Source organism: Ixodes scapularis, unplaced genomic scaffold (assembly GCF_016920785.2).
Source record: "Ixodes scapularis isolate PalLabHiFi unplaced genomic scaffold, ASM1692078v2 PGA_scaffold1__304_contigs__length_218370807, whole genome shotgun sequence".
Lineage (NCBI taxonomy): Eukaryota > Metazoa > Arthropoda > Arachnida > Ixodida > Ixodidae > Ixodes > Ixodes scapularis.
In genome coordinates, this window is record NW_024609846.1 from 170,587,071 (window position 1) to 170,610,074 (window position 23,004).

Here is a 23,004-nt window from a genome sequence, read left to right on the forward strand (position 1 = left end):
GCCGAGCCTTTCGTTCGTTTTCATCCATGTCAGAAAGAAAATGTGTGGTATGAAACGTGGTTATATACGCATTTGAGCATTTGACCGCAGCGTGACATGGATGAAAACGAACGAAAGGCTCGGCACGCTGCGGCTCAGCGTCTACGCAGACGAGCACCACCAGAGCTTCGGCCCAATCAAGCTCATTCACCACGTGGAAATGCAATTTTTGTTTGTTTTTTGTTTTACAGTGCGCGCAACAATCGAAGGCGGTAAAGGCCCTGTCACATTGCGGAAACAGTCGGAGAACTTTGTCCTTCAACACGAGGAAAACATGTTTTCGGGGACCCTGTCACATTGCGGAAACAGCAACAGTCCGGAAACATGTTGCTGTCGTCCGAAAACCATGTTTTCCAACTTGTTCTCCGACACTCGGGGAACATCCTGTCACACCGAGAAAGCGTGTTGGAAGAACACAAATTGCCTCCTCTCCTGCGCGCTGCCTCCCTCTCTCTCTCACCCTCGTCTGCCCGGCCGGCTCGGCTAAGCTACAAGCGCGAGCTCCGGGCTTTCAGCATCCCTGCCAAGCACGCGCGCCCGTGCAGTGCAAGCACTGTTCTGGGCCAGACACTCGCGCTTGTAGCATCGGCTGCGTCTGGACCGAAGCTGAAACGAAGTATAGGCGGCTAGGCTCAGATCCGCTGGCTCCGCTCGCCCCTTGAATCGTTGCCATTTTGGATCGCCGTCTCATCGACGTCGCTCTACCGTAGTCGATTCATCAGCCGCGCGAACCATCTCGTGTTCTCTGGATTTGGCGCTTGCGTTCTGCTACAGGGCTAGACCCTTGCAGAAAGGCATACGCGCCGGCCACAGCAGCTTCTGCTTTGAGGCCCTGTCACATTGAGGAAACACGGCGGAAACATGAACAAAACATGTTTCTCAACAGTCGGGAAACATATCGGCTGTCGGCTCTGTTGCCCGACAACCCTGTCACATTGAGGAAACAGCAACACAACATGGACGACAGCGACAATGTTGTCTCGGTGTGACAGCTTTTGGCAACGGAAACCTCGACAACTTGTGTCGGACGACACGTGTTGCCCATTTCGGTGGCTGAGCGAATTTTTTTCCAGCAACACGGCAACATCTATATTTTTCTGTACAGATAGTCGCACGAGAATACTTCAATAATAACGTCAAGCGTGAAGGGCCATTTTGAACGCGGCTTCTTGCGCGGCGGCAGCTGATCGTCAGAAGCATCTGAATCGATGGCACAAAGAAGCACCAAAGCAGAAGCTGCTGCTGTGGCCGGCGCGTATGCCTTCCTGCAAGGGTCTAGCCCTGTAGCAGAACGCAACCGCCAAATCCAGAGAACACGAGATGGTTCGCGCGGCTGATGAATCGACTACGGTAGAGCGACGGCGATGAGACGGCGATCCAAAATGGCAACGATTCAAGGGGCGAGCGGAGCCAGCGGATCTGAGCCTAGCCGCCTATACTTCGTTTCAGCTTCGGTCCAGACGCAGCCACGCGAGCATCTGGCCCAGAACAGTGCTTGCACTGCACGAGCGCGCGTGCTTGGCAGGGATGCTGAAAGCCCGGAGCTCGCGCTTGTAGCTTAGCCGAGCCGGCCGGGCAGACGAGGGTGAAAGAGAGAGGGAGGCAGCGCGCAGGAGAGGAGGCAATTTGTCTTTTTCCAACACGCTTTCTCGGTGTGACAGGATGTTCCCCGAGTGTCGGAGAACAAGTTGGGAAACATTTTTTTCGGACTACAGCAACATGTTTCCGGACTGTTGCTGTTTCCGCAATGTGACAGGGTCCCCGAAAACATGTTTTCCTCGTGTTGAAGGACAAAGTTCTCCGACTGTTTCCGCAGTGTGACAGGGTGCTTCTTTGTGCCATCAATTCAGATGATTCTGACGATCAGCTGCCGCTGCGTAAGAAGCCGCGTTCAAAATGGCCCTTCACGCTTGACGTTATTATTGAAGTATTCTCATGCGACTATCTGTACAGAAAAATATAGATGTTGCCGTGTTGCTGGAAAAAAATTCGCTCAGCCATCGAAATGGGCAACACGTGTCGTCCGACACAAGTTGTCGAGGTTTCCGTTGCCAAAAGCTGTCACACCGAGACAACATTGTCGCTGTCGTCCATGTTGTGTTGCTGTTTCCTCAATGTGACAGGGTTGTCGGGAAACGGAGCCGACAGCCGACATGTTTCCCGACTGTTGAGAAACATGTTTTGTTCATGTTTCCGCCGTGTTTCCTCAATGTGACAGGGCCTTAAGTGGGACTGCGATGGCGACGCAAGCGGCGGCCGCCGTATTTGACGTCACGCAGAGCAAACCTCGAATTGTCTCGCGTGGCTGACCGTGGGTCTCTCGACAGGTCAACGGAAAGAGAGTGGCTTCCGTCTGCGCTGACCGGCTTTTATCGTGCTCCCGTTATCGGCTCGCGTTCGGCCGTCGGTCTCTCACCGCCTTGTAATCGACCCTGACTCGTTTTTGCCTCCCCCGCTATCACCTTAATCGCCGTTCTGCCGAAGGTCCCGCCGCCACTTTCGCGGACTTGAATGGATTTCCGGTTTCTGACATTGCTGAATAAATATATATAGAGAGATATAGATATTTCGTATACGTAAAGAACTTACGTTCTGAGGGGACGCGGGACCCATTCCGGTTATATCCGTTTCTAAGCGGTTCTGCAAGGAGATGCATACATATCAGAGACTGGGGCTCGTGAAACAATGTTTTAATGTACAGGTGGGACCTTGGCTGCCGATCATGTGGTACCTCGGCTTGGGACAGACACTCCTGTTATTGGAATGTTGGAATGCATAACTGCTCCCCTCCCCTCTTCCCCCCCCCCCCTCCCCCACCCCCCCAAGCTGACCATGGTTACTAGATGTAACGAGCGCCTGTACGATACCGACAGTTGCATGAAGCCTTTCAGACTTCTGTCGGAACGTTAGAACATTGTCTTGACAGTAGTACACTGGTCATTCGCCACGCTGCATGTACATTTATTTTGGAAGATTATATAATGGGCACCTGTTTCACCGGCACATAAGAAGGCTTTCAGAACAGGCTTTTTGAAAGCACCGTCTAATCAGCTCGCGACCTCGACTCTGCGCGTGCCCATTGGGGCGCGCTCATTCATCACTTATTTCAAAGAGTTCGTTCTGGAAATCTTTTAAAGGCCGACGACCAGACTCGAGATGCTGCAAGGCAGAAGATCCTCCTCACCATGGGGGAGAATGAAACAGGCAACGGTGGACAGGGTAAAAGGGGGGAGAGGAGGAAGCGAGGGAAAAGTGGAAAGCGCGAACTCGTCGTCGGTCCTTAAGTGCCCGTAAAACAGTAAACGAGACAGTTCTAACTTCAGCAGTGACTCGTTATCCGTCACCATTTAATAAAAATGCCCTTGAAACAAACTAGAAAAACAACTATAACACAATATTTCCGTCTTTTTCGGGTGATAGCTCACAAGGTTGACTCCACAAAAGTTGTAATGCGATAGCAGCTCGCATCCTTTACATCTGTTTAGATGTCCGTTGAGCTGGGAGCTCTCAGTCTGCTTCAGCGTGGCACCGTTTTCACGCTCATTCTTAACTTGAATTGGTGCATGATTATACCGCTTAATTTAGCGGAGGAATTGTATCGGTGTACGACTACACCAGTTTAGGTTTTCCCGCTATATTTAGCTGGAAACACTTCGATCCAGCTACGATTTGCGGGGAAAATTGTATTGGTGTGTAACTGCGTACACCCAATCCAGGTTTTCCCACTAAATATAGCCATCGAGCCGCGACTGACGGACGTACAGGATATCAAGATTTGGTTTTGTCCACGGTTTTGACTTAAACCGCGGGGATTTTGTCGATATAATAACTAGACACTTACCAAGGAAGTGTAATCAAGAACCGCCCCGTAGTTACCATCAATATTGTCACGAGCTCAACATTCACGTGGCTAAACAATTTACAGGGTGCTTCTGGGAGCTAATGGGGTGTGAAAACACATCGTAACACTTTTCACGAAGGTGTCTTTAGGTGGTGCATTTAGCATATTAAAGTTTTATAAATGTAGGTTTCATAAAAAAAAAAGGACTGAAAAATTTGTTTTTTATTTCTCCTCTATGTACGGAGAGGACAATGGCAAATATCTTTTAGTTGATGCTGGTACTCACAGATGGCACCACACACGCTAGGGCCTGCTGAATCTGCTTTTGTGTATTCTAGAGGTTTCGCGAACTTTTGTCGAACCTTGACTTTGAAGTCGAACCTCAAGGTATCTTTAAAAACTAAAGATACCTTTAAAAAAGTTTAATTGCACTCAGTTTATTGATTTATTTATACATGTTTTAGGCCCGAATAGAGGATAAGCACTTATTGAAATGAAAACAGCGAGGTCAGCCAGCGCTTTATGCCGGCTTGCTACGCACGGAACAAGCACTCTAATCCCCTGGGGCTTACCCCCAGGGGTTATAAGCACGTACCTATCCCCTGGGGGTAAGCCCCTCAAGTACCACTAAACCAGAATTGTCTCATTTGAGGCTAAGACAAGGAGGGTCATCCCGAGGAGCAGTGTTACTGACCGAAAACACAATCGCCACCGCGATTACATACGTAACCAAGCGAGCGTCGTTCTATCTTTGGCCCCTCGCGGAAGGTTTTCTTGGCCATTCTCAATTGTGCGACTCCGGACTTTGTTTTACCGCAACAAAGCAAGGACGGGCAACATCAGCGGGAGGGTCGCAAACAGCAGATAGTGAGCTGGGCACAAACATGGCGAAGGACGCCTAACGCGAGATTATGGCGCCATAACAGGGTGTTGCCATGAAGTCGGGATGAGCCTCGTTCGCACAATGCCCAGGTTCTCTGGATTTTTGTTTTCTGCCACACACTAGCTTTGAACATCTAATTTTTCCCACAAGCTGTAACCAACTATAGAACTCAATTTGAGAAGAAATTGTACTTGTTCACTCCCCATTCATTTTTCCCCGGACCTTGCACCCCTACTAACCATCACTGCCCTACCGGGTTGTCACTGTACGCGGTTTTTATAACAATTGTTGATCTTTTTTGTTTCCTTTTATGGGTTTCGAAGTTTTGTATTATATTTGCCTACTCCTCCCTTCCCCTTTATGTAGCGCCCATAAAGGGAGATAAATGAAATAAATGAAATCGTTTTGTGAGCGCGGGGAAGTAATCAGATCGTCAATTCATTTCGTCTAGCCGTGAATAGAATCTTTGAGGTCCATTGAAAGCCTCAGGCTTTTGGTTGCCTCAAGCAGGGACGGATACAGGAATTTCCTGAGGGGGGGGGGGGGGGGTGGGGGGGGGGGGGTCAGGTGTTGGTCAGCGTACTATATGTTTAGGAACCCCCTCCCCCTCTTCCTTGTTTTACGCCCTAAACTTTACACATGTAAAAATCAAGAGGGTTGTCAGGACAACCGGACCCCCCCTCTAAATCCGCCCCTGGCCTTAAGCTCCAAGGAACCAAAGAGATGTTTTGCCTAAAGGGAGCGAATTGAGTTTCTGCTTCTACGGAAGTCAATTTATTCGTGTGTTTCTCTTCCCTCCATCTTGGAGAGTTTTCCTAAGTCATTGTCATTTAACCATCCAACGTCGGCTACTCAACATTCCGGTGGTTATGAACTTATGATCAAGAATGATGGCAACTGTTAACATCCCTTCGCTCTACTGACGGCTATTCACGGTTCGCTCAGTTGGTAGAACTTTCCGCTTGTCTTGGGTATATCCCGGGATCGATGCCCGGCCCAAGATCTCTTTCAGCGGCGTGCCCGTCGCAGGATCCGGGTTTTGCTTCCCCTCAGATGGAAGTCAATTCATTATTGAGTATATTATGCAATGTTTCATATTATGCGTGTTTTTGTCGTAGGTCCGACAGAAGTAAAGTCGGCCCTAAAAGGATTAGCCCGAAGGAGCGACTGCCAGGCCAGCGAAAAGGCGACACGTGGCGCTGCAGTCGCGCAAAGACAGCGGTAACAGGATTGCCCGGCACGTGCCATCTTCGCAGCATGGGGCAAGTCGGCAGACAACAGCCATTTCCGAAGCGCGCTTTTGCATTACCCCTTCTCTGCTTCGGGCTTTTGCCTGCCATGCATGACCGTGCACAAGGAGATTGCTCTTTAAGACGAGCGATACCTTTTCAAAGCATGACACGCATTTAACGCTACCCTCCCCCCCCCCCGCTCCCCCCCCCCCCCCCCCAAAGAAAAAAAAGAAGAAATCTCAGAACTTTGTCCGTTCGTCCGTCCGTCTGTGCATTTCGCGCTAAATTTAGCGGTGAAATGGATATCACGAGATCCATACACTAATTCAGTTTCTCAGCTAAATTTAGCGGGAAATTAATGTCACGTGACCTGACGTCACAGGACATAGAGAGCAATTCAGTTTCCTTTCTAAATTTAGCGGAAAAATTGATGTCACGGTGGTTATACACCAATCCAGTTGCCCCGCTAAATTTGGCAGGAAAGTGGCGTCACGTGACCTATATATACACATTGGGAAAAGGACGGCACGAGACGTATACGTCAACTCAGTTTCCCCGCAAAATTTAGTGGGAAAATTTACGTCTTGGGGACAGAACATCAATTCAGTTTCCCCGCTAAATTTAGCGGGAAATTTACGTCACGTCCCTATTGAAAATTCCATCAAGATACGTAATTTGAGACACTGACTGCCAGTCAGCAGTCTTGGTGGAACGTGCCCTGATGGTCCATCAGAAGACGTCTGACTGCTACTGCCAAGGGAATTTCATCAACAAGGGCAGCATTTATATAAGTGTAAAGCTATACGCACTCATAAATATCGCCAAATGCCTCGACACAACAAAATGTTCGAAAAAAAAAAAAGAAAAAAAGCAGGTCCACTGCGGATCGAACCTGCGTCCACTTGCGTTCAAAGCGGACACCTTAAACCCTATGCTATGCCACCGCTTAGGAAACTCGATTTGACCATTCGTTTTATACGAGTTTAGCGGAGTGCGTATAGCTTTACTCTTTAGATAAAGCTAAAATTCCGAGGTGGCAATCTTGGATGGCTATGAAACGGTTCGCAAGCCGAGGTGGCCATCTTGCATGACTGTGAAACGGTTCACAAATCCTTAAAATGAATGTAATTCATGACATCAAAAATCAGGAAAAGTGTGTACCCGTCCTTTGTTTTTTTTTTCCCTTTTGATATTTGCGTTTTTCGGGCCAAAGGGACATTCGTTTACAAACGGGACCACATGCACCGTAAGCATGTTTCAAATGAACGCCCTCGATGTCTAAACCTTTCGGGACGACCGTATACACTTTAATTCACAAAACCTATGCGACTCCGTTGAAGCTAGAGAGCAAGCATGCATGCTACGACAGACAGCCCTGGCTTCCACGGACGAACGCGAGCAGCAGACATATCTGAACTACGCTCGCGGATGCTTTTTGTCTGCACTCTTCATGAAACAATAATAATGAGGCGCGACACAGCGGTAAGGCAGACAGAAAGGTATAAACTTTCTAGCCCAAACCTCTCGGACCAAGTCAGGAGCATTTTAGTATTGCAGCGCGAGATTCCGACAATGAGCGCATCGCTTTAAAGAATGCTTCGGCTGCATATGCAGTTAAGCCTTCAGCATGTTATGCAAAGCACTCGTACATCACTCGCCGTACTTCAGTTCTACTCACCTGCCATGTAGAGTACCATCGCGTCGTAGAACGATCCTTTTGTTCGCGCGTCTCCGGCCCAGTAGACCTGGTACATCTTGTCGTCTTCAACTACACCGCTAAAGTCCCTTACATCGTCGGAACTCATAACAGGCTGGGTCTTGTCGAGTAGAAATTCTACTAAAACATAAGACATTGTAGAGCCCGGGCAGGATCGACAGGTTGGAGCAAGCGGGCAAACAAAACGAGTCGAGAACGATCGTTCATGGAAGCTCGGCGAAGACTCTATGGGCGAAGCCGGCGAAGCGAAAGTGGCGTGTTCGGCGTGTTCGGCGGGCTTCTGATCAAGGTTGTCGGTCGGTTGCGTGTCACATCTCTAACATCAGCGGTTTTATGGGCTCACGTCCCAAAATCGTTTTCTCGTGCATAGATTATTTTTTATTCGTAGATTTGACGAAATAGTGGTATCCGAACGAACTTTACGTCCTTTGACCTGTCTGTCTGCACGTCAAAGCTTTTTGACGTAGTCAGAGACAATCGATGTACAATCAGAATCGCCACCAAGACATCTTGATGGCATTTCGCGGCGGCCGACTGCCACCAGGAAGCCATCAGAAAGCCGACAAGCGGAGTCTGACTGAAGTTCGACTGTCGGTCAGAGCAACTTGTTGGCCAATCAGACATGCTTGACGTACAGTCAGGCACAGTCAGCGGTCCACTAGAAAACACTGACTGCCAAACAGGGTTACATTGATGGATTTTTCCTTCGGGGTGACCTATGCGCCAATTCTGTTGCCCGTAAATATAGAGGGAAAATTCAGGTCTTGTGACCTAGCCATCAATCGTGTTTCCCCGCTAAATATAGCGGGGGAAATCGACGTCACGTGACATATACAACCATTCAGTTTCCCCGCTAAATTTAGCGGTAAAATATACGTCACGCGACACACCAATTGCCTCACCCAATTCACTCACCAATTCCCTTATAATCCATTCCAGGACTTTGAAGGTAAAGGGATAGCAGCCAAATCTTATTAACCGTTTTGAAGTCATAATTAAAAAGTTTAATAAGTGACGGCTTCTCTCTGGTAAAACTGGTAAAAGATTGGCTGCATGTTTGGCCCAAAGGGAAGGGGAGGGGAGAGACCGGTTGCAGTTTCCTATGCTTTCCCTCCCCCTTGGCGGCGCTCCGTGCACGTGGCGGCCATGATAAAGACGGAAACCTCCTATAGCTCTTCAAGATCTTCAAGTTAGAGTTGACGGAAAGGTCGAGCTACATTAGCGTCTTTTTAATAGCGGCCGCTGGCATCCGCTGCGCTGCGGGTGTTTGTTTTTTGTTGTTTTGGTTTTGTTTGGATCGAGAGAGCGCCGGACAACACTGGCAACAGCGTATTTTAAATTTCCCGCCGTTGTTTCGGGTGCGCAGGACGTGCGACGCTCCTCGCTGTCAGCGCTTTTGCGTGCTCATGTGTTGAAAACGTGCTAAAACTGTTTCTTTGATGTGGCTGAACGACGCAACAGTGTTTACGACCATCGGAAGCGTTCTGACGGCGACAAGAGGGAGTGGATCCACTCAAAAGCGCAATCGCGCAATTACTGGCAAGGATTCCTTCTTCGTCGACAGCAGTGCGTAGGCTTCGTCAATCCGCGTTATGGTGTAGTGTTTCACTCTGTTTGCTGCAACATAGCGATAGAATCATTCGAAAAAGAGCTGGAATGTTCACGGCGTGGGGTGTGGCACTGGGTGACAGAAAGTCAGCGCCTCGGTTGTTGAGCTTCAAAACGTTCATACCAATCGTCGTCCGTCGACGGCTCCTCGATTGCGCGGTGACTTCTCCGAAAGCAAATCCCTTTTAATTTGGTTTCACAGCATGGAAAATTCCCGTCGCCTACATTGTGAGCAGTAAGTCGACTCCTGATGCTACGGTGTTTTGTTGATTGGGCCGCGCAAACACTTGGATGATTTTTACGTCTGTCGCGCTAACCATTCGTGAATGCACACATTCGCTGCCACTGCTGATAATCGAATAACCCTGAAGGTAATTTTTTTTCACTACCTTGAAACTGGCCAGTAATAAGATCCTTAACGAGAATTAAATAATTTTAGAAGTACTGCACGATTGTTCATAATTTTAACGAGATATGCTGCATTTATTTTGATATCTCCAAGCTTTGCATTGTCGATTCCTCACCGACACTGTCACTGGGTCCGAGTTCTATTTTTTGTGCAACATGCAGGTAATCTAAAGTGTAAACAAACTATTGTGACATCAAGGAACTAGGGTCTCCATATTTTATGCAATCACCCCAGGTGAAGTGTGCGGGCTTCTATCTCCGATTCCCTCAGACCCTGTCCCCGGATGAATACGACACAGCAATACTTCGCTCTCGGCAAACGTGTTTATTCACTCATTGCCTGGGGGATTTCGGGGAACGGTCATCAGCGAGGCCGGGGCAAAGTCCGCTGCCAGTGCAGCTGCTCCATGTCCCCTTCGGTAGTCGTCCACACCGCGTCATGGGGACGTCATCGTCCAGGGTCGCTGTCCGATCCGTTCATCGAGTCCGCCACTCGACCACGCGCCCGCACTTCCCCGCTCCAGCGTCCTCGTCTCCTCCCTTACAAAAAAATTATATCTGGCCAGATCTGAAGATTTCAGATATGGCCATATCAAAAATTTGCCACATATAACCTGATATGGTATATCTGCCAGATATAGCCTTATAATGCCAGATATATTCTGATATCCCTGGCCAGGTATGGAAATCCCAAATCCAGCCAGGCATATCAAAAGGACACAAGCCTCAAAATCAGCACTTTATATCTTTTTATTGTCTACAATTCCCCCAAGTGCCCCGGCCCACACTCGAGGAATTATGGGAACGGTGATCCTTCAACTCCCTAGTGATCGCTAATTTTGACCAATTTCATGGTTACACAGTTTCGACTGTAATTCGTAGTCACCCTGAACAAGCGTCCCAAAGGGCTCAAGGACCGGTCATATCACTTTTAAGACTTTTCGTCAATGGCAGCGTTTATGATACTGTGCATGCAATCCACTTTTCAACCTGGTTTGAACCGCAGAAATCTCTTACAATATTATCATTCTCGTGATTTTTGTTTTAGCAGAAATTACTTAAAAGCCGAGAAATCACAACAACCGAGACCGGGATTTAGCTCGGATTTTGCGGAGCTGTTTATAGCATTCTTAGCGTTTCTAACTAAATATCAGCGTCTTTGAAGCTGTACAAGAATGGTAATAATGTAAGAGATATGTCTGCAGCTCATCCAGGTTGAAGGTTGGACAGAGTGAACAGTACTGACATTGGCGAGAAATTTTAAAAGTGATATGACAGGTACTTAGGTTCTATACGACACTTGTTCAGGGTGAGTCCGGATTACACTCAAAACTGTGTAACCATAGAATTGGTCGAAATTTCCGATCACAAGGCAGCTGAAGAAACACCGTCCCCATGATTCCTCGAGTACGGGCCTAGGTGCTTGGGGGATTTAGCAAATTGCCTATTCGTGCGTAATGTTAACACTTAGAAATAATTCAGCTTATTGAAATCCTCGTTAAAATTAGTACAAATGATCCCAAACTTAAGCTTGCCAAAGCTGAAGTTTGGGATTATTTGTGCCGATATTTAGCTGGCGAACAATGAGTCATTCACAGTTTGCTAACAAAGCCCTTTTTTTACTTTTGTTCACTTTTTTATATTGAAAACCGGCCGCCAGATAAAACTGACTTTTATTTTATTTATTTATTTATTTGAAATACTGTGGACCCGTCGGTCTACACAGGAGGGTAAAAAAAAAAAACACAGAAAATAAGTAACTCAATCATGCACTCACCGTGCGAAGCGAGCGAAGGTAGGTTGCAGCTACCCACGCGTGCTCAAGTTATTCATTTCCACATGCAAAACTTAACCAAACAATTCATTCAGGTGTGCTTCAAATAATTCAGGACTACAACAATTGACAACTTGCTCTGGCAGGGCGTTCCACTCAATAATAGTCCGACAAAAGAAAGAGTATTTAAAGACATCATTTCTGTATTGGTAGGGTGCAATTGCTTTAGTATTGCTCGTTCTTTTGGAGCGTGATGTTCAAGGTAAAATGTACCCTTCAGGATTAATCTTTGTCAAGCCATTAGCCACCGCGTATAATTCCTTTACACACTTTCCTTCTTTTCTCTAAACAATGAAGCCGCACTCATTTCTCATTGCCGTAACTGACTCGGTGCGCCTACACTCAGAAAAAACAAACCGAAGTGCCAGATTCTGTATCCGTTCAATTTATCCGTTAAACGACAGATAACGAAGTATATACTTCAAATAAGGCTGTATATATGCCAGATAAATCTGTATATACGTCAGACTAGGCTGTATATATTCTAGATAAGGCTTTATATTCGCCAGATAAGGCTGTATATACGCCAGATAAGGCGTTTTATACGCCAGATGAGGCTGTATATACTCCAGATAAGGCTGTATATAGGCTGTATATAATCATAGAATGTTTGATATGGCCTGACATGCCCGAGATATAAGATTTCCATACGGGCTGTCACCACTGCACGCTCGTTGACGTCCGCCAATCGAAGGGGTCGCCGTCCGAGAGAGCCTCCTCTTTGTCCCGCGTCCCCTTTTCAAGCCTTCGCCCTTTGTTCTGGGAAGCCAGTCGCGTGACGTCAGTTGGTTTAGGGGAGCGACGTAGCCGGATCTTGTGGAGCGCGAGGCCATCGCCGCTCCCCCAAGGCATGACGCATCTCGGGGGCATTGAGTCCGAGTTGCCAGATTTCGGCGCCCGGAGGGTCGACGCGGGGGAGGGCAGCCAGATCCCCACAAGTGAAGGAAAGCTGGACGCCTTCAGAAAAGTCTGATGGCTGCTTACTGTGATTTGACACCCCCGTGTTACCCGTCCTGCTGGTTGCTTTTTTTCTGATCGTCGGTCCCAAAATGTCACCTTTGGGAGAAATCGAGTTTGGAATTCAGGGAAAGTAAGCATTTCGATTCAAGAACTGAAGATACACGGTCAAAGCGAGTATGCAAACAAGCTTGTTGAGAACAGACATTGTAACCCTGGCCTGGAGGACAGGGAGGGACAGCACAAGCAAAACTCAGAACACGGCTTTGAAGCTTTGCATTCGTGATGTCCTTCCTCATGCTTCAGTGTTACAATGCCAGACACTCGTAGTTAATGCATGGGACGATTAATATTAAAATGAGCATGTTAATTTTATCTGCTGGCTTTGCATCACATGGTACTCTCACACCTTTGATTGTTAATTGCCGAGAAGACATCTGTGATGGCAGACTCAGGAATTAGTAACAGATGGCAAGACATCTAACTAACACTCCAAATACCAATAAGGAACAACAATAAACCATCAATAAATAATGTTTAGCAGACATTTTTTTGTTCCAGGATTAAAACTCATCAGAATAATTTTATCAAGTGATAAAATCACATTTACTGGAAGGTTACAATATTATACACAATACTTCAAACGAATTTTCAGAATAAAACAAGTCCTACGTGGGCTATAAGCCAGCTGTGCGTCAACTAACAAACGATTTCCACTCATCAGACACATAAATCATCAAAGTGCGGTTCACGCATCATAGTACAGTCATGTTTCATTTAGATGAACTCCGTTAATATGGATACCTAGCTATATGGACACCAGTTTCGGAGACAAACATGGGAAACACAAGTATTTTTTTGTCTCGTTGTTTGTGCAGCTCACAATATGGACGATTTCTTGGGGGAACGGATGTGTCCATATTAACGAGACATCACTGTAAAGGCAGATAACTCATCATCTGAGATTACTATGCATTAGGAACAATCAGCTAGGCTCACCAATACACTGAAAACACTGGACATATCCTTGGCACATTCTAACACTGCTGCTACCAACTGGCTTCCAGATGAATAGGACCAACCTCCTGCGCCGATTGACTTCTTTGAAGCACTAATACTAGCATCCAAGCAATGACCATGCCTGATTTGTCGGATACCTCAAACTATGAATAGCATTCCGACGTGATAATATCTGATTGATTGGGGCCAATGGGGGCCTTCTCACGTAGCCCCGGTGGAATTGCTTTGGACATTCATACCGGAACAGTACGGTTGCACCTTGGACCGGCCAATAAAAAAACGCTGCTATCTAAGAAGTTTGTTTGAGACACTAGTCGTCAGGTTCCTTCTTGAATGCCATGCACACATGTATAGCGTTACGGTGAAAACTGTCCTGAACGATGCTTTGGGTAAAGTAAATATGCTACAGGGATAAAAGGAACCTACGCGTTTAAAACTGCTCAGTTAAATTCACTTCGTTTAACACCTGAAAGGCAGCGTACTCCTACTGGAAGCAGGCCAGCGGGGAGGTCCTTGTTAGGTTGCACAAGCTCGAGTTTAGGCAATACCACATAGAAGACAAGGCCTGCGTAGTGCCCCTAAATAAGCTACGCTCATTCAGTGGCTCTAGGCCTGCGCATGACGTTTCCTTAGTAGATCCCCGACCCGCCCCAAGCGACAAACACCCCGAAGCTTGACGAGAGTAGGGGTCGCGTCACAACGGCTGTGTTCCGAATCTTACCCAAATGGATCCGAGTTACTCCGGCGGGTCGTGTCACGTGACAATACAGATTGAAAATGCTGTACGCGAGTAGGTTTTAGAACGCCAAGATACAAACCCCTTACCCTGGAGTAAGATCGAGTAAATTTTAGAACACGGCTATATGTCTATTTGCTGGATCGCGCTTGACCAGCTCCGCCTATGGACGGGAATGCGGCCACGGTCGGCCATCTTTTTGGTAGAGTTATATTATCTCTAGCCATCAAATATGGCGGACAGCGCTAAGGCGGCAGGCTGCCATAATATAGCCGTGGATCTAGTACACTGTACCGTGGGTGATATTTCGTGCTTGATTAAAGTTGTTCGACGAAACAAATTCTTAAAACCCGGCGTGAACGGTAGCCGCATCTTTGAGGACTCGGCGAAAGTTTTACGAAAGCGCAGCATCGGTGGAAAGCAGCACAACTCGCATCGAAAGCAGACTCCGTACCGGCGTCTACTTTCGATGCTTCTTTCGATGACACTTTCGATGCGTGCTGTGCTGCTTTTCCTCGGTGCAGCGATTTCATGAAACTTTCACCGGGTCCTCAAACATCGGGCTACCGTTCACGCCGGGTTTCAAAATATGTTTCGTCAAACAATTTCAATCAAGCACAAAATATCACCCACGCTATTTTGATGGCAGCCTGCCACCACAACCACCGTTACTAGATCAACTCAGTTATGGAACTTCCGATAGACGCTGTGCATTGGAGAGGGTCCGAAACCGTGTCCGAATTGTTTCGCAGCTAGGTGGCGCTGCCGGCGCATTAATCCACGCGTTTTCGTCTGCTGCTGCTCCGCGGCTGCTTGCGGGTCCCAACTCCTCTCGAGGTTCAGCATGGCTGTCGGTTAGTTTTTGCCCTTTCGCCTGTAAAAAATACAATTTGAGCATAATAAGCGCTAGGACCGTTTTGGTAAACGCTTTGTATTATTGTAAAATGCTGCTGCCTTAGCTGTACTGACAGCGTGAAGCGTTTCAAGTAACCAGAATTTGTCGGCGCCACTACAATCCGGTGACCAGAGGTCGGCATTTTAGGTCGCCCTCACTCACCCTCACCCTCACAGCCACACTTACCTAAGCCCCTCACTCACCCTCACCCTCACAGCTACACTCACCTTCAGCCCCTCACTCACCCTCACCCTCACAGTCACACTCACCTTCAGCCCTTCACTCACCCTCACTGAACCTCACGGCCCTCACGCACTCACCGCCCTCACGGCCCTCACGCCCCTCACAGCCCTCACGGCCCTCACGGCCCTCACGGCCCTCACGCCCCTCACTCACTCATGGCCCTCACGCCACTCACCGCCCTCACGGCCCTCACCGCCCTCATGGCCCTCACCGCCCTCACGGCCCTCACCGCCCTCACCCTCACGGCCCTCACGGCCCTCACGGCCCTCACCGCCCTCACGGCCCTCACGCACTCATAGCCCTCACGCCACTCACCGCCCTCACCGCCCTCACGGCCCTCACCGCCCTCACGGCCCTCACGCCACTCACCGCCCTCACGCCACTCACCGCCCTGACGCCACTCACCGCCCTCACGCGCCTCACCGCCCTTGCGGCCCTCACCGCCCTCACGGCCCTCACCGCCTTCACGCCCCTCACGCCCCTCACCGCCCTTGCGGCCCTCACACCCCTCACGCCCCTCACGCACTGATGGCCCTCACGCCACTCAGGCCAGCTTCAGATGGGGCAATTTTGGCCAGAAACTTTAGGTCGTAACACCAGCAACACGGGCCGCCCGCGATTACACGCAGCAACGAATTGCTGCAATTTGCCATCGTCATCATAAAATTTTATTTTTCTTGCACTATTTAGACACAATTATGCGTTATAAACGTGTTTTTATGCATTTAAATCTCGTTAAGAATACTAATGCACCTTTCTGAAACAGTTTATTTCCAAAAAAACGATCGATTTCAAACCAGAACCAAGTCTTTCGGTGTCATCATCACCGGCACGAGGTATCACGTGAAAATTTTGCGTCCCTGATTGGATGCAGCCGCTTCAAACGCATTCGAATTGCTCCGAGTTGCATGGCCCTCACGGCCCTCACGGCCCTCACCGCCCTCACGGCCCTCACCGCCCTCACGGCCCTCACCACCCTCACGGCCCTCATGGCCCTCACCGCCCTCACAGCCCTCACGGCCCTCACAGCCCTCACGGCCCTCACGGCCCTCACTCACCCTCACACTCATGAATTTTCCTGGTTCAGAAACTCACTCACCCTCACTTCACCTGTGAAGATGAGGGTGAGTGAGGGTGAGTGAGGGCCCTCATGAGTGAGGTTTGCCGAGGTATGCCGGTGACTACAATCAAAGCGAGTTTCTACCGTAGTAGTGGATGTGCAGTCTTACCAGGGCGATGCCATTGCTGGTCGGACATCCAGGACACCTTCGCACAGATGAGTCTCAGGTGACCCCTTCCTTTCAGGCTTCCTTTCCGAACGCGGCAAATGTTTCGGATAGGTCGCAAATACGCTTGGGACGGCGTCGGGTTTCAGACTCCACTTAACCCGTGGCGATAGGGCGACTTCTCAACGAATCTCGTGCTCGAAGTACGTCAGAATCTCCTTTTCGCTAAAGTGCAAATCACAGAGGAAGTCCTTGTGCGACAGGTCTGGCCAAGGCAAGTTTATCGCCCATAAGGTGTGTCGTTTCTCGTCCAAAGGAAGTTTGAAGAAATGTCTCGCCTGAGTGCCTCGCACCGACCGTTTACGATATCGACATACCGGTACCGGTGGAGACCACGCCGCCGGCATATTCTGATAAGATTGAAGACTCACAGATTGTCACTTCACAAGTTTCAAACAATGTGTGAACCCTCATGCACTGCAATAGGCTTCTCTGCGTTGTTTTTCCGAAGTGTGAATTGCGCACGGCCTTCCCTGTCGCGGAGGTTGCAGACGACCGAGGGAATGTTCGCGCGTGCGCGCGATCATTATTTTGCTTCGATGGCAGACGACACTTCAAATAGGGTTCAGGGTCAACAGGAACACAGTTTCGATGTTTTATTCGTTAAAAGAAAAGTACCAGATTTTTGAATATGTGAGTTGAACCGAGCTCAACTCCTTCCGTTACGTTACGACGAGCCTTGCGTCACTAGAGAGTTTTAGTAATACGTATGGCAGCAAACGTAAGCGCCCTACGTTAGCGTTAACGCTGCGTCCTCCATACTGCGCATGAGCCATACGTACGTACTGCGGCGAGCTATGCGTACGTACGCTCGCCATCGCTTTTTGCGAGCGTACGTAGCGGTCCCCTGCGTACCATTCTCGTTGCTCTCGTCGCGCACGGGAAAGAGCGAGACTGCTCCAGTTTGGAAAATGGCGGCGGTGAGGGAAACCAATAATAATTGGGTTGTGTGTGTGTTTATACAGCCTAGAACTTGGTATGCCTCACAGGGGCGACGAGTCTCCCAGCTGTAGATGAGAAATTTAGCCAGTGCGGTACAACCGCTAGCCTGGGGTCTTTAACGTGCACCACGCAGTAGTGATACACGACCGCACGCCGGTACGATGCTCATCCAGATCGAAACGGGCAGGGGTGGGGCTCGAACCCAGGATCCCTGGGCTTCACCATTGAAGATAACCTCAACCTTGTGGAAGAAAAAGAAAGAAGAGAAAAAGGGCGAGGCTCTTGGCGGGCGAGGACACGCGGAGTTCGGAGCTGGAGACAGACGAAAGAGCCGGTGCCGAGCAAGGCCTGCAACTGAAGACCCGGACCACTAGACAGCCTTGGCCCTCCTTTTCATCGGACTCTGAACTTAAGTATACAGATAAAACCTTTTCCCAATGATAGCGCTTCCCCGTGTGACTTCCTCGGAGCGAGTGGAACTCGGCCTGATCGGGCGGTATTGACAGGCGACCCACAACCTCCTCAAACAAATCAACGCGACGAACCCTTTCGAGCGCCCACAAAGATGGGTGTCGGTAGCCAAGAACGTTGGCGACGCCGTCGAATCCAAAGAGGTGTTTTTTCTGCGGTCGGTACGCGATCGGTGCGACGTATTGCTTGCATACTTCCAAGCAAATGACGAGGCCAACATAAGATAGTAGGGATCCCACAACACACTGGAGCGAACCATAAATCAAACTGCTGGTCGCACAGCCCTAAAAAAAAACAAAAAAAAAAACACGTTTACAACAGGCAACTGGAAAGAGATGCACGCACTTTGTAGCAAAGCCAAGAGATTCGCAGTGTGAAATTGACTTTACCGAATACCCGCCTTGGATTGTTTGAGGCAGTTCGTAAAAGCACATCTAGATGTCGCTGCAAGTCAGTGACGTATTGTTACGTATGCGTTTGACTTCCGCTATACTAAAAGTGCGCGTTCAACGCGCTCCGTACCGTTAAGTCGACAGCTAGCGTGCGTTCTACGCAGTGCTGACGCAAGGGTCTTTACGCTATTCTAAAACTCTCTATTGGTTTCCACGGTAACTCACCGTCGTAGCTCGTCGCCACCGAAACATTCGTGTCTCGAATGTCCCGTGCAGGGTTATTTCCTTGAACGGGTAGCCACGCTTAATATGAAGCACAGATGTGCCGGTGACTTTTCGTAACGTAACGTACGAAAACGGGTCTATGTGAACGAGCCTTTAGAGTGAACGGAGTATAAACAGTGCTCTCAAAAATGGCGTCCAGTGCCAGTCCAGCGTCCAGCTTCTAGCGTCTAGCGAAGGGCTAAAGAGCCCTTCGCACAGCAGTAAGGCATTTTCACTCATGCATTTGACGCTCCACGTGAACGTCTAACTTCATCGTATGCAATAGCAAGAGACACTCGGCGTGAGCATCTGTTTCATTATCTGCTACACAAACCACTGAAACAGTCGATGGAGCAGACGATGTCGCAGACGATGTAGCAGACTATGAAGCTACCCGGGCTAGCTAGGGGGCGCTGAGGGGATCTACTAGTGATGACGTTTACAGGACGAAACGCGCAGGCCTTGTGTTCTAAGTGGTATTGGTTTAGGTGTGCAAGTACAAAAATTATTAAAACGAAAACCTACCGACACGACGGTTCTCGTTGTTTCACGATATTCTTATCGCTTAAGGCACTTTCTATAAGCGTCAACGAGCGTCTCAGTCGCACTTCGCAGAGAAGACTAGCTGGAACGGTGATCTTGCCATTGCAAACAAAACGACAGGCAAGCTGCTGTGCGTGATCACATGACGGTACAAAACGAAACGAAACAAACGAGCTTGAAAAAAGTGCACATTTCTCTAAACAACACACTAATCACAAGAATGTGCCCTTTGTCTCGTATAAAATAAAATTGTAACTACATTTGATGCTTGAAAAACAGAATACACTTACGTTTCTTCAAGATAAAAAAGAATTAAAGTTTCTCTAAAACTGACGAGACCTGCCTCAGGTCTATGAGCAGTCCAGCAACATGAGTCTCTATCATGGGCGCCCTATACACGCCCCCCCCCCCCCCCTCTCTCTCCCCCCCCCCCCCCCCCTTCCCCCCGTTTGGCCATTCCACCAAACGCGTTTAAATGCAGTAGCTTTATAGACATGGTTGAAATAAACCCCGAGACTGCGGGTAAACGACACAACACTAAAAAAGTCTCTTTATAGACCGTTTTATCGTGGGTAGCGTCATTTTGAATGCTGTAGCGGCATCTAGCGTGCGTCAGGTTTTGCGGCCATGCTGGGTGGTTCGAAACGTTGGTGAAGTGCTCTTCGGGGCGCCGCTCCAGTGTTGGGTGTGCTAGTTGGGTGCTTCAAATTCGAAAGTGCTGGGCATCCGACTTGCGGCGCGTCTCGTGTTATTGTGTGCCGCGGATGACGTTTTTTAACTCATCGGGCACGTTTCTTGGCCCGCATTGTGGCATCCGCCAGGGTGCCGGAGGCGAGAAGTACAGCACTGAACGCGCCACCGATGGAAGTCGGAGGCGAGTACTCAGAATATTGTATCAGTTAACAGAAATTGAATTTCCGTTCAAGTTTTTCTTGACGTTTTCGATGCAGTACACTGAGAATATTTTTTGGTGTTTCGCGTAGTCCACAACAATGAAATATATCGTGAACCAGGACGCGCGAAATGAGTACATTGCAGGGAATAATCGAAGGCAGCTCCCTCCGGCTTCAAGATGTTTATAAAAGTTTCATTTGAGGATCCCGTGTCGACGAGTGCGTCCTTCGTCGAGAACTGAAAACAGCAAAGTCGAGACGGGCCCATCAACGGAGCGAATCGATCTATGATTCAACGATTCGAAATCGTTGCATGAGCATGTTTCAACAATATATATATATATATATTTTTTTTTACAGCTACATTGTACACTAATTTTCAAAATAAGAAAAATCCAGTCGCTTTTGGGGCGGCCAGCATAAGTTCACGGCTCTGGGGTATCGCACAGAAGGTCGGGATTCCTGAAAACTAATAGAACTAACTTTTCGCCAATTTCCAGCCAGACCCGGCTGCGGAAATGAGCCTTCAACTAAGCGCTGTAGATGATCAAATCGAGTCAATCTGACCACTGAAAGATATCATCATTAAGATAAATTAAGTTACTGAAAGTTGCGAGCTTAACAGCAATTCTCACGAGAAAACTTGCACGCACCTTCCGAGCGTGCATATTCATCAACGGTACAGCGTTAAGTTCGCTGCGCGCTCCATTCACAAAGTGTTCCGAGCATACTCGAGAGGATGGAGTTGGGGAAAAGTCTTTTCGGTTCACGGACGTAACCGACTGCCGCCGGAGGTCTCGGTCGCTTGGAAAGCGATGAAGTTTGAAGAAAACAAACAGCGCAAGGACAAGGACAGAGGAGAAGGCGGTAGACACACACAGCGCTGCGTTGCAGCCGTTGCAGCCGCAGGTGCCTTGTCGGATCCGTGCGCGATGCAGATGTCCCCCGATTCTGCACTTCCGATTCTTATTTGTGCAGCTTATTATTGAACAATGGTGTCCCGATGTCCCAGGTATCCTCGCCATTGAACGCGTTAGCTTTAATTAAATACGGAAGTAAAGAAATGGAGGAAATTGCGAAGAAAAAAAGCGAACTTAGAGCAGTACACGCGCCCAAGGCGTTCATACGGGTCAATTCCGCTCGTTCCTAACACACCAGCAAGGAGGAAAGCACCGGTAGACCTTTCCCCTTTTCTCTCTTGCCCCCTTTCAGTAAAATGGTATATAGGATGAATGGTGCTCTTAGTTCGGATGGTGCTTAGGCCAGGATGACCCTGAAACCCGGTTCACGGTGCTTATACATCATAGAAAAGACAGCCTGCAAGCAGATTCGAACGCATGGCAAGTCACCGCAAGATCCGTGCTTCAAATGCCGCATGGCCACGAGTTGAAGAAGAAACTTGGCACGTGGCATTCGAATCACGTATATCGCGGTGAAAGATGTCTGCAGATGGTCTTTTGTATGATGTATAAGCTGCTTGACGTCTTTCAGTGCCTGGGATGAGTGGTGCTCTCAGCTCAGGTGGTGCTTAGGGCAGGGTTTTGTATGGATACAGATTCCGTCACACTATTGTCTCTTTGTGACGCGCGTTTTCTTTCAGCGGCATTCGGATACAAAGCCTTTGCGCTGAATTTTCTGGGCCACCAAGAGAGGGGAAGCGCGCTTTCCTGCCCATTCCTCCTCGTTCAGCGCGCTGATTCTACACCACCTGTTTCTTCTTCTCTCTTCATTGCCCTTTCCACTCGTCTTCGCTCCGCACGCTTTTTCACATTAGCGAGTTTTAGTGGACTGTATTTCCCGCTCCGCTAAGCCCCTCCGCTACCCGGAACTCTACAGCCAAGGCCATCGGCGCGCAGGCGCAGTGGCAGTTTCTTCGTAGCGGAGGGCTAGCGGAGGGGGAAACAGGGTCTACTAAAACTCCATACCACCTGCTTCTGCTCCTCCCCTTTCTGCGCGCTGGGTTCGTAGCTCATGGTGAATTCCACTCGTAGATCTGGAGCGCTTTCCAAAATCCGCGAGGGAGGCAAAATTCCGCTCCATGGGACCCGCTCCGAATGTACGAGGGGAAGATAAACTTGCATTTTTGGAGCGACCTCCCCACACCCCTCCCCACCCCTTCCCCCTCCGCCGTACAACTGGCCGCTGCTCGAACTCGACGAGCCCACCAACGCCTCAGCCGGCTGATCTTTCCGACGACCAGTGACGACTGTCACCACTTAGCTGCAGAATTAACACGCGACACAGGCCGGGCGAAATTATACGTACCACGGCGCCCATGTCACAAATAACGAAGACGTCCGCGTTCGGCACCGTCACATACCTTTCGGCCGCCTCGAAGCGGCGGGGCACGGACAGCGATTGCCAGCGGTGGAGTTCAGATTTGTAGTACGACTTTAATGAACACAAAGGTAAGAAACCATCACTTGCGCGGTCGTTGCCTAACCACTTCTTGCTTTATTTCACGGGAAAACGCCGACAGAGTGCAGTCTAAAAAGACAAACAATCACTGGCTGCAGAATGAATAGGCCTAACCTTGCGTCTGCCTCCGGATTTTCTGTCGTTCTTCCTCTCACAATCACAGACGTCAGCGCTTACGATTTTCCACGCTCCGCATTCCCGGCTTTTTATCCCTGATCTACGCGAGGTAGAAGCGTTCGAGCCGTCACAATCCAGAGTAAACAACCGACGCACCCGAACAAATCCAACTCCACGACCCGACCGGCCCGCCGATCTCTCCAACCTCGCCGGGCATGCGCATCGCCGATTCAGACGGAAATCACGTGGGCCGCTCTGTCAACTT